The sequence below is a fragment of the Lactuca virosa genome, chromosome 4, assembly GCF_052849685.1.
Source record: "Lactuca virosa cultivar CGN04683 chromosome 4, Lactuca_virosa_CGN04683_v6, whole genome shotgun sequence".
NCBI classification, from domain to species: domain Eukaryota; kingdom Viridiplantae; phylum Streptophyta; class Magnoliopsida; order Asterales; family Asteraceae; genus Lactuca; species Lactuca virosa.
In genome coordinates, this window is record NC_136429.1 from 39,366,903 (window position 1) to 39,377,261 (window position 10,359).

The window sequence follows — 10,359 nt, forward strand, 5'->3', positions numbered from 1 at the left end:
TTATAACCATATAAGTCTCATATATATTCTTCCCTTGAGGCACCCCAAAAAACTCACGTAAACAATCACCTCTTCTACTTTTCTTCGCTAATTTTGAGCTGGAAGTTAGAGACCATAAATCCATTTTGATTGATCGCCCAAAACAACTTGAAATCTTCGTTAGTACCGGTTTTAAAGGTGACACAAGAAGCCTTCCTAAAAACAAACAAGTCTCGGGTTTGGATCATGCAACAAAGGTGAGTCTTTATGACCCCTTTTCTTTTAGTTTTACAAATTTTGGGGGGAGATACATACACACTTTGCATGCTAGATAAGAAAGTATAATAATATAATATGTCATATACTCTTAACATTTTCTCTAACGTGTTACCACCCAACATCTTATTTATATCAAAACAAACATGCAACGAGTATAAAAAAATATTTCATACATAATAAACTAGCCTCCTTTGTTGTTCATGTAGCGATAAAACAATTATATGAAATATTAGATGCCAATATAAATATATGTATTGGTATTATCTTTGTGACATAAGTCCATGCAAGTATTTTTAAGTGATAATCAAAACTAACCATTAGTGTTAGAATGGTCATTAGTAAAATAAACCAATAAAATTATAGACTTAGGACCTACTTTGTTAATTTATTTACAAGCAAGGTCTAAAGTGTAAATATAATATGAGATAACTAGACTTATAGATACATAAGTGTTCCATTGGATTTATGTTATAAAACATGATTATTTTTATATAAAATTGTTATTTTATATAAAAATGGAGTTTATAAAAAGACCTTGTAATATTTTATAAAATAAGTAGTTTTTATAAAATATGATTATTTTTATATAAAATTGATATTTTATATGAAAAAATAGAGTTTATAAAAGGATCTTGAAACATTTTATAAAATAAGTAGTTTTTATAAAATATGATTATTTTTATATAGAATTGATATTTTATATAAAAATGGAGTTTATAAAAGGATCTTGTAACATTTTATAAAAATAAGTAGTTTTTATGAAATATGATTATTTTTATATAAAATTGTTATTTAATATAAAAATGGAATTTATAAAAAGACATTGTAACATTTTATAAAATAAGTAGTTTTTATAAGATATGATTATTTTTATTTGAAATTGATATTTTATATAAAAATGGTGTTTACAAAAGGATCTTGTAACATTTTATAAAAATAAGTGGTTTTTATAAAATATGATAATTTTTATATAAAAATGATATTTTATATGAAAATGGAGTTTATAAGAAGATCATATAGTATTTTATAAAAATGAGTAGTTTTATAGAACCCATAAATTTTAATCTAGAAGTTTTATCGTTAAAAGGGAACTTTTGAACAAAATGAATGTGTTGAAAACATTATTATATATAATTCGTATTTATAATATTTTCAGCACGATACTCACGACTCATGATTTCTTGGTTATGAACAATGAACCAAACTATTTTACTTGTATGGGATTACAAGTGCGGACTAAATACATACTTATAATCTTAAAAGGTCACAAATGTATTTTTGATTACAAACCATTGGAGTCTAAACCTATAAAGCTCACCAACAGTTTTGTTGACGTATTTTTAAAATGTATGTATCTTCAGGAACTTACAAGCTGGAAGAACGCCTACAGGGTAAGGAGAATATTTCTCCTTAAATAAACTATTGACCGAGTAACCGATTCACTTGTTATATGCTTTATAGAACTTGAATTATGTATTAGTCGTCGTTCGGGATTTACTAAACAATGTATTTCTTCTTTTTCATACTTTGGAAGAATGTAATATTATTTTAATCCTGTAATATTCGATGTATGTTGTTAACTATGAACCAACGTTTCACGTCGCAACCCCGGTGATTCCGCCATCGGTCGGGGTGTGATAATAGAACACATATAGATTTAGAAAGTACAAAGTATTAATAGAAAATAAGTAAAAGTACAATGTCTTAATACATTAAATTTTGGAAGTATAATACTATGGTTTGATTTTCAAATTAGTGTCTGAAAAGGAAAACTTTACAAGTAAAATGTTAAAAAAAACTAAAAGTTCAATGTTGTATATGGACATATGGTAACCAAATCAAATAAATTCAGATCTAAAAAAAACAATTTCTTAAAAATAAGATTTTGTAAGTATAGTAAAATGTTAATAGATTAAATTTTGAAAGAATAAAGCTACAAATGGTAGATTTTGAAAATGCAATATCTTAAAGCAAAAAATAAAAATAAATGTACAATGTCTTGATAGGAAAAAAAACTAATAATATAATGTTTTAATGTGTTGGATTTTAAAAGTATAATGCTATTAAAATTTCAAAATATGATATCTTTATAGAAAAAAAAAACACTAGTACAATGTTTTAATATGCTAAATGTTCAAAATGCAATGTCTTAAATGAAAAAAAGGTATGTTTTACCTTTACAGTGTCAATGTCTTAAAAAGGAAAAATATTAAAAGTACAAAAGGATATATGTGGTTACCTTTTAAAGTAAAATGTCGTAGAAAAGTTATTAAAAGAACAAAATCTTAATCGAAAAAATCAAAAATATATTGTTGTAGTTTGATAACCAAAACAAAACCTGTACAGATTTTAAGTGGAAGGTCTTGATAAAAAAATATAAGTGCAACATATTAATGTTAGATTTTAAAAGTTTAACACTATAACTACTTCAGTTATCAGAAAAGACAATGTCTTAATACAAAAAAGATAAAAGTTCAATGACTTAATAGAAAAAATATTGAGTTTCCAACACTATAATTGGTAACCAAAAACAACTTTAAAATTTCAAAGTACAAAATTTAAGTAACAAAAAGATAAGCATATGAGAGCTAAAAGGTATATTGACTCAATACGAAAACTATTAAAAGTAAAATCTCTTAATAGAAAAATAGAATATAAAATGTTATAATTTGTAACCAAAATCAAACAAGTTTAGACAATGTCTTAAAAAGATAGATATCTTATTTGTTGGTAGAAAAATATTACAATTTCCTAATAGATGAATATAAAATGTTATAATTGGTTTATATATTTAAAGAACAATCTCTTAATAGGAAAATTATTATATTACGATTTCCTAATAGGAAAAAAAGTATAATGCTATAATTGGTAACCAAAATAACACTAGTTTAGGTTTCAAAGAACAATGTTTTATTTGTTAGTAGCAAAAAAAGTAAAGGTGCAATGCCTTAAGTGAAGCTATAATGCTCTATTTGGTTTGATTTTCAAAGTATAATGCCTTAGGTTAGATTTGAAAAAAATAATGATGTTATTAGATAGGTTTTGAAACTGCAATGTCTTTATAAGAACAAAATATTATATTTACAACTGTCTAATAGGAAAAACAGAAGAAAGAATGGTATATTTAGTAAGCAAAAACAACTTCAGATTTTCAAACTGCAATGTCTTAATATGTTGAATTATCAAAGTGGCTTAATACAAACGATAATAAACATACATTGTCTTTATAGGAAAATTTGGTTTGATTTTAAAAGTATAACAGATTATAAAATTGGTTTGCTTTCAAAGTCTATTGTCTCAATAACAAAAAAAAAAGTAAGATGATCTAAAAAAGAATACAAAATGTTAATGTATATTGTCTTAGTAGAAAAAAATAGTACGATGTCTTAATGGGAAAAAAATTAAAAATAGATTTTCAAAAGACAAAGTCATCAAATATATTTTCAAATTAAAAAAACGAAGTTTTAAAAAGTTAAGATTTTCATAATAAAATGCAAGTTGTTGGAAATTCAAAATAAAATTTCATGAAAAAAAATTACCATGTCTGAAAAGGAAAAGAAATTAAAAGTAAAATTGTTATATATATATATGACCAAAAAAAAACTAGAGTTTTAAGTTGTTTCAAAGTGCAATAAAAGTACAATGAGGTTAGATTTTGAAAGAACAATGTTATAATTGGTCAGATTTTCAAAACACAATGTTTCAAGAGCAAAAACAATATAAAAGTAGTCTTAAAAGGAAAAATATTTAAGTTATATATTGGTAACTAAAACCTAAAAGGTTCAGATTTTAGATTTTGATCCTAGACCTTATTTATTGTATGTTAATAATAATAAATAATAGATTACAAGCTTTTTGTTTACAGAAACCCTGGGTGTACAAATAAAAGTTCAAGGACTTTTTTTGGAAAAAAAATGTTTAAGGACTTTTTGTATGAAAAATGCTTTCCAAAAGAAAAATGAAACTACTGTCTTTTGTAGGAAAGAAATTAAAAGTGTAATGTTATAACTGGTAACCAAAAACAAAATAAAACAAGTTTAAGATATGGGTTTTGAAAGTAGAATCTACAATGTTAATAGGATTGAAACTAACAATTTCTTAATGGGAAAAAAGCAAAAGCATAACTCAATAATTAGTAACCAAAACAAAATATATTTAAAAATTTAAATTACATCGACTTATTGGGTAAGATTTTCAAAATGTTTATTAAAAAAAGTACAGTATCTTGATAGGTTAAAATTAATTTTTTAGAAGAAAAAATATTTAATTATCAAAAGTAAAATGTCAACAACTGTTTAATATTGAAAGTAAAATGATATAGTTGGTAACTAAAACCAAAAAAAGTTTAATATCTTCAAATTAAATCATGTTGAAAAGTATAATGCTATAATTGGTTGTATCTTAAAAGTACCATGTCCATGGGGAAAAAGGAAAATATTAGATATTGTAACCAAAATAAAATAAAAAATTAAGATTTTCAAAATTGAATGAGTTAGTAGAATAGATTTTCAAAGTATATTAAAAGTAAAATGTGTTAATAGATTAGATTTCGATTAAAATAAAGCTATAGATGATTAGATTTTAGAAATGCAATGTCTTAAAAAGAAATAAAAGATGAATTTCACCTACTATCTTAATAGAAAACAAAATCTTCTTAATACATAAAAAGTAAAAGTATAATGCTGTAAATGGAAATTAAATCAAATAAGTTAAGGTTTTCAAATTACAAAGTCATAACAGTAAAATTAAATTAAAGTAATAATCTCCTAATAGGAAAAACATGAAAGTAAAGCTGTAGAGGGTAACCAAAGACAAACAAATTTATATTTTCAAATTACAAAATCTTAATAGAAAACCATATATAAACTATATAAGTACAGTGTCTTAATAGGTTAGATTATAAAAGTAAAATGTCATAATTTTAATGCTACTACTGGTTAGATTTTTTGAGTACAACGTTTTACTAGAGCAAAAAAATTTACATTGTCATTAATAAGAATTTTTTTTTGGAAGTATATAGTTATAAACATATATATGATAATAGAAATTAGGAACCAGAACTTATAATGCTAAAATTAGTAACCAATATCACACATGTTCAGATTTTCAAAATACAGTATCTTAAAAGGGAAAAGGTTAAAAATACAAAAAAAACAGAATGCTAAAAGTGTTGGTTTAATAGGTTGTTATATGAAAGCAAAATGCTATAATTGGTTTGATTTTCAAAATACAATGTTTCGAAGAGAAAAGTTATAATGTCTTAAAAAGAAAAAAAACTAAAAAGTTGTATATATAACGAAAAAATTATGTTTTTAAAACACAAGGTCTCAAACATGTTAGATTTTGAAAGTGCAATAAAAGAAAATTGTAATAATAGATTAGATTTTGAAAGAATAAGCCTATAAATGGTTAGATTTACAAAATACTGTGTTTTAAAAGCAGAAAAATAAGTTCCCAATGTCTTTAAAAAAATATTTAAGTAACACATTGGAAGAATAACATTATAACTTAATATTCAAAGTATATTGTTTTAATAAGAAAAAGATAAAATTACACTGTCTTAATAAGTTATATTTCAAATTATAATGATAGATTTGGTTAGATACTTAGATTTAAAAGTACTAAAGTTCTTTACAGTAAACAATTTGAAAGTATAATGATATAACTGGTAACCAAAATCAAACAATTTAAAATAAATATGTCTTAAATCTTAATAGAGCAAATTAAATTTCAAAGTAGAATATTAAAAGTCTTAAAGGCTTAGATTTTCAACATACACTATCTTGAAAGGATAAAAACTAAATTCCATGCGTTCATATGCATTGGTTCTAAATTGCATTCAATCACAACATACCAACTTATGAGACAATAGGGAAAAGCTTAGTAGATTTAATTCTAGGTTTAGAGAAATAAAATCTACTTGGGTCTTGTTTGACAAGTGATAGACAATGACAACATGAATCTTCAATCGAGGTTAATAAATTCAATTATTCAATTAATACATAATCTGTTTTTCAAAATGTCATTATTAAAACATTGAAATCAGGTACTGGAAAACGATATATTTGCACACAAAAAAAGGTGATTAGAGTGTTGTTGAATAGAAACCCTACCTGATGTTTGAATTCTTGTTAAATCACTATAATTGCAGACAACAAAGGATCTGCTAACTACCTATAAATTGGAAGCTAGAGAGAGACTAAGGTATAGTGTCGCTACCAATTCTAGATCATCTTTTGGAATCAAACAACCGGAAATGCTAGACTAGCTGCTCTAGAGGCAACCTACTAGTGAAAGCCAGAGGATGGAAATTACTCAGTTAAGAGGATTAGGGAATAAACGAAGGAAAGAAAGCTTAGCTTAGATCTGTGCCAAGGTTTCAAATGAAAAGGATATAGGATTTTTATCTGAAAACCTCCGCTTAACCAATTTTTAGGAAATTTTGTTTTGGAGAATTGAAGACCATTAGAGCTGCATTTTAGATAAATTTCTCTATTCCAATCTTGGAAATCCTGCCTGCATAGAAGACACAATGCGATCTCCTTCTTTTATCTTTTATAGTCTGCAATGCATCAGGTAAAACAAATTTTACACAAAAAAAATGATTTCTCAATTGATTTGGACTAACACTTCATAGACTAACTCATAAGTTTAGCCCATCACAAATCAATCATGGAACATTAGCCCAAACATATGTATCACTGATTTACATAATCAGTCCCCCTTAATTTAATTAGTCTCTTTTGATCACTAAATTAATTACAAATTAATTCTTGATCGATACTAATTAAATAATATGATTTCTCAATTAATATATTATTCTTATAATATATTAACAATATATTAATAAATCACAAACAACCTCTTTCTCAAATATCCAACTATCAAATTGTTCTGGTGAAGGCAACCCGAAATGGACCATGCTACTATCGGGTCAAGTACATACCAATTATAGTTATGGACTTAGACACCTAATCCAACACAATATTTATGCCCAGCGTACGTTCCCACACCCAACTATTTAGCAAAATGCCCCTATGGGCCATTTTGCAATATTTCTCATACACAAGGGCTAAAATGCAATAATTTTCATACTTAGGGTTAAATTTGGAATTACTCAACATCAGGATGTTACAAATACCCTCGGGTCCACAACCATCAGGCTGGATAACCCCCGACCCAATCAGTCATCGAACTGGAATGCCTCGGCCCAATCAGTCATCATACTGGAATGCCAATATGCAACGCATCTAATCAGTCATCGGACTGGAATAACCAGGCCCAATCAGTAATTCGACTGGAATGCGCTGGTTTGTTGGCTTATGCACATAACAGTAAAGTTTCAACCCAAAACCGCACTATGTCGACATATGCAACAAATAAACATAAGCATATAATCAACAAGTATGTGTAATCATATAGATATACCAATCTAATAGATCGTTACCGTATAGCAACATCCTATACACAATGATACATAACAAAATCTAATGGGTCGGTATTGATGCCTTCGAACCACGAGAATAATGAGGAAAACTCAACTCACATTCTGAAAAATAATTACACATATCATTGCTCCAAAAGTTATCTCTACATGTGACCTATACAGTTAACATGGGTCCAAATCTCAAGCTACTATTCAAATTACCCAAAATGACCTTAGGTCAAACATGGTTAAATTCCTGGTCAAAGGTCAAAGTCAAAAAGTCAAAGGGTCAACACAGATTGAGTACGCTCAACATACTCAGTCACTACGCTTAGCGTAGTAGACCCTTGGCCAGATTATAGGGCCTTTTCCTAATACGCTTAGCATACCATCATACTCAACCCGATTCAATTTTTCTTCATTAAGTGCTTATTCCATTAAGACATTACTTCTAAAGTTCAAATCTAGTCCCAAATATCAATCTAAGTCATAAAGTTTCCAACTTTATGACTTTCCATGGCTAGAAGGAGTCTAAACACCAAAACCCTAACTTAATACACAACTCAAATCATCATAACTCAAAGCACCCAAAACATCTGAAAGGGCAACTCATTTGGATTAGAGTAATCCATACTCATGAATGCTAAGATTATGGGACTAAAATGCATAAAACATAAGAACTTAGCAAGATCTAAGGAAACATTCATCAAGTTTCTAACTTTATACCTTCTGGAGTTGAGAAAAACAATATTAGCAAGCTTGGGCTTCTATTTCTTTCAAAATGCACACAAAACAAATAAAAAGGCTCAAGATTTGCTCTAGGAGGCTAGGGTTTCGAGTTGGAGACTCAAGAGGGTGGTGGCTAATGTTAGGAAGGACCCTAAGGGGTTAGAGTCCTTAAATAGGGCTAAAAAACACGAAATTAAGGTTTTAATGTTACGGTGGTACGCTAAGTTACGCTTAGTGTAGCATAAGTTACACTTAGCGTAACACCCTAAAAACGTGTCCCCTTTAGCCTAGTACGCCCAACGTACTACCTAGTGTACGCTCAACGTAACATACTGACATACTCCTTTTTTTCCAACTTAACTTCAATGTCGTTTTCGATGATCCTTATATTCACGGAAAGGTATAGACGATCTCTATAATTCTATCTTGATACTTATGACTAAAAACATCTCGAACTAAAATCCTTAATTTATGCTAGAAGCTCGAAACATAACCTTTCCCATTTTACCCCTCAGCTTTCATCAAACAATCCAAGATTTAAATCACTTATCCAACATCATACACCTCCAATAGAGTTTAATGTCCATTCCATTGATGTAACAACTGGTAAAAATTGGTCAGAGTACGGCGGTCAAACCACCGCGAACCGTTATGCAATAAAGACCAATTGCGTGAAATTTTTATGTTTATAAAGTATATTAAATATGTTATATTCATAATTGTTTTTAGAACATCTCAAAATCGCTCAAAACCCTTATCGTTGACATTGAATCGGATCCTATAAATCGCGAAACTTTAAATGGATTTTCCCGTAGTTCTACTTATCGGATTTAAGATCCGTCTGACTTTTTAGAAACCTTATAACCGAGATTATTAGTTGTCATTTTCAGAAAAATTATTTCATATCCGGATCAAAGGCACACAAATCGAGAAAGTGAAGAAAATATTATCATTTTTAAGATATTCAAATATGACATTGTACTTTTGACACTTTGAGTCATGCATAGTTGAATTTATACTTTCAACAATACAACCATAGCATCTATATTTATATTTTGTACCACATCACTCAATAATACACAAAATACATGTTTATATATATATATATATATATATATATATATATATATATATATATACAAAAATGCATGTTTTTACATACACAAATACATGATTATACATATACAAATACATGTAATATATACACAAATACATGATTATACATATACAAATACATGTAATATATACACAAATACATAGAATGATTGAAGCAATACATTGCTTCTAATTTTACCTCAAAGTACAACAATAAATGGGATTGACAAGTATGTTTCTTATACACTTCATCTTACCCAAAATTACACATAATCGTGTTATACAAAAACACACTCAATCCCTATCAAACACTCTTATTCTTCTTCTTTCTTTCTTCTTTGACCGTGGCTGCCAAGAAACAACAAGAGGCATCAACCTCTTCTTTTGGTTCTTTTCCTTACTCATTCCCTGTTAATCAAAACAAACCCCAAATATCCAATCCTTCATCAGTTGCTATCTAAACAATCAAAGAAGAAGTAAAATTTTGTTGTACTTCCTTGTGCAATACCTGTCGATTGAAACAACAAAAATCACCCCACTAAATGTATTTTTCTTTCTGTGAAATCAAAGAGGTAGCAGCCTCTTTGCTGCTGATCGGAGCAAGCCAAATACCCCCTGAAGTCGTCACAGTTGCTGCTAGTTTCTCCCTCCCCTTTTGCTTTTGCTGTCGGACCAAAGAAGGGACAACCAAGAGTCGCCGGAGCAGCCTCGCTGCCACAAACTGCCGGCAACGGCTTTGCTGCCACCCCTCTCTTTCTGCCTCCTTCGATCAGCCAAGCACTATTGGTGTTCCTCCTGTTCAACCACCGAACAGCCACCTCGACACCTGATCCACCGCCGCCAGTCGCTGT

The 10,359-nt window shown here is 28.3% G+C and overlaps 1 long non-coding RNA gene across 1 annotated transcript; it reads right to left on the reverse strand.

Annotated features, from left to right (window-relative positions):
* Window positions 1–9,678: 9,678 nt before the first annotated feature.
* On the reverse strand, window positions 9,679–10,130 carry LOC145103907 (uncharacterized). Its single transcript, XR_013706929.1, has 2 exons — window positions 10,017–10,130; window positions 9,679–9,916 (listed from the first exon to the last, which is right to left on the reverse strand). It is a non-coding gene; the product is annotated as an uncharacterized LOC145103907 (long non-coding RNA).
* Window positions 10,131–10,359: the final 229 nt, after the last annotated feature.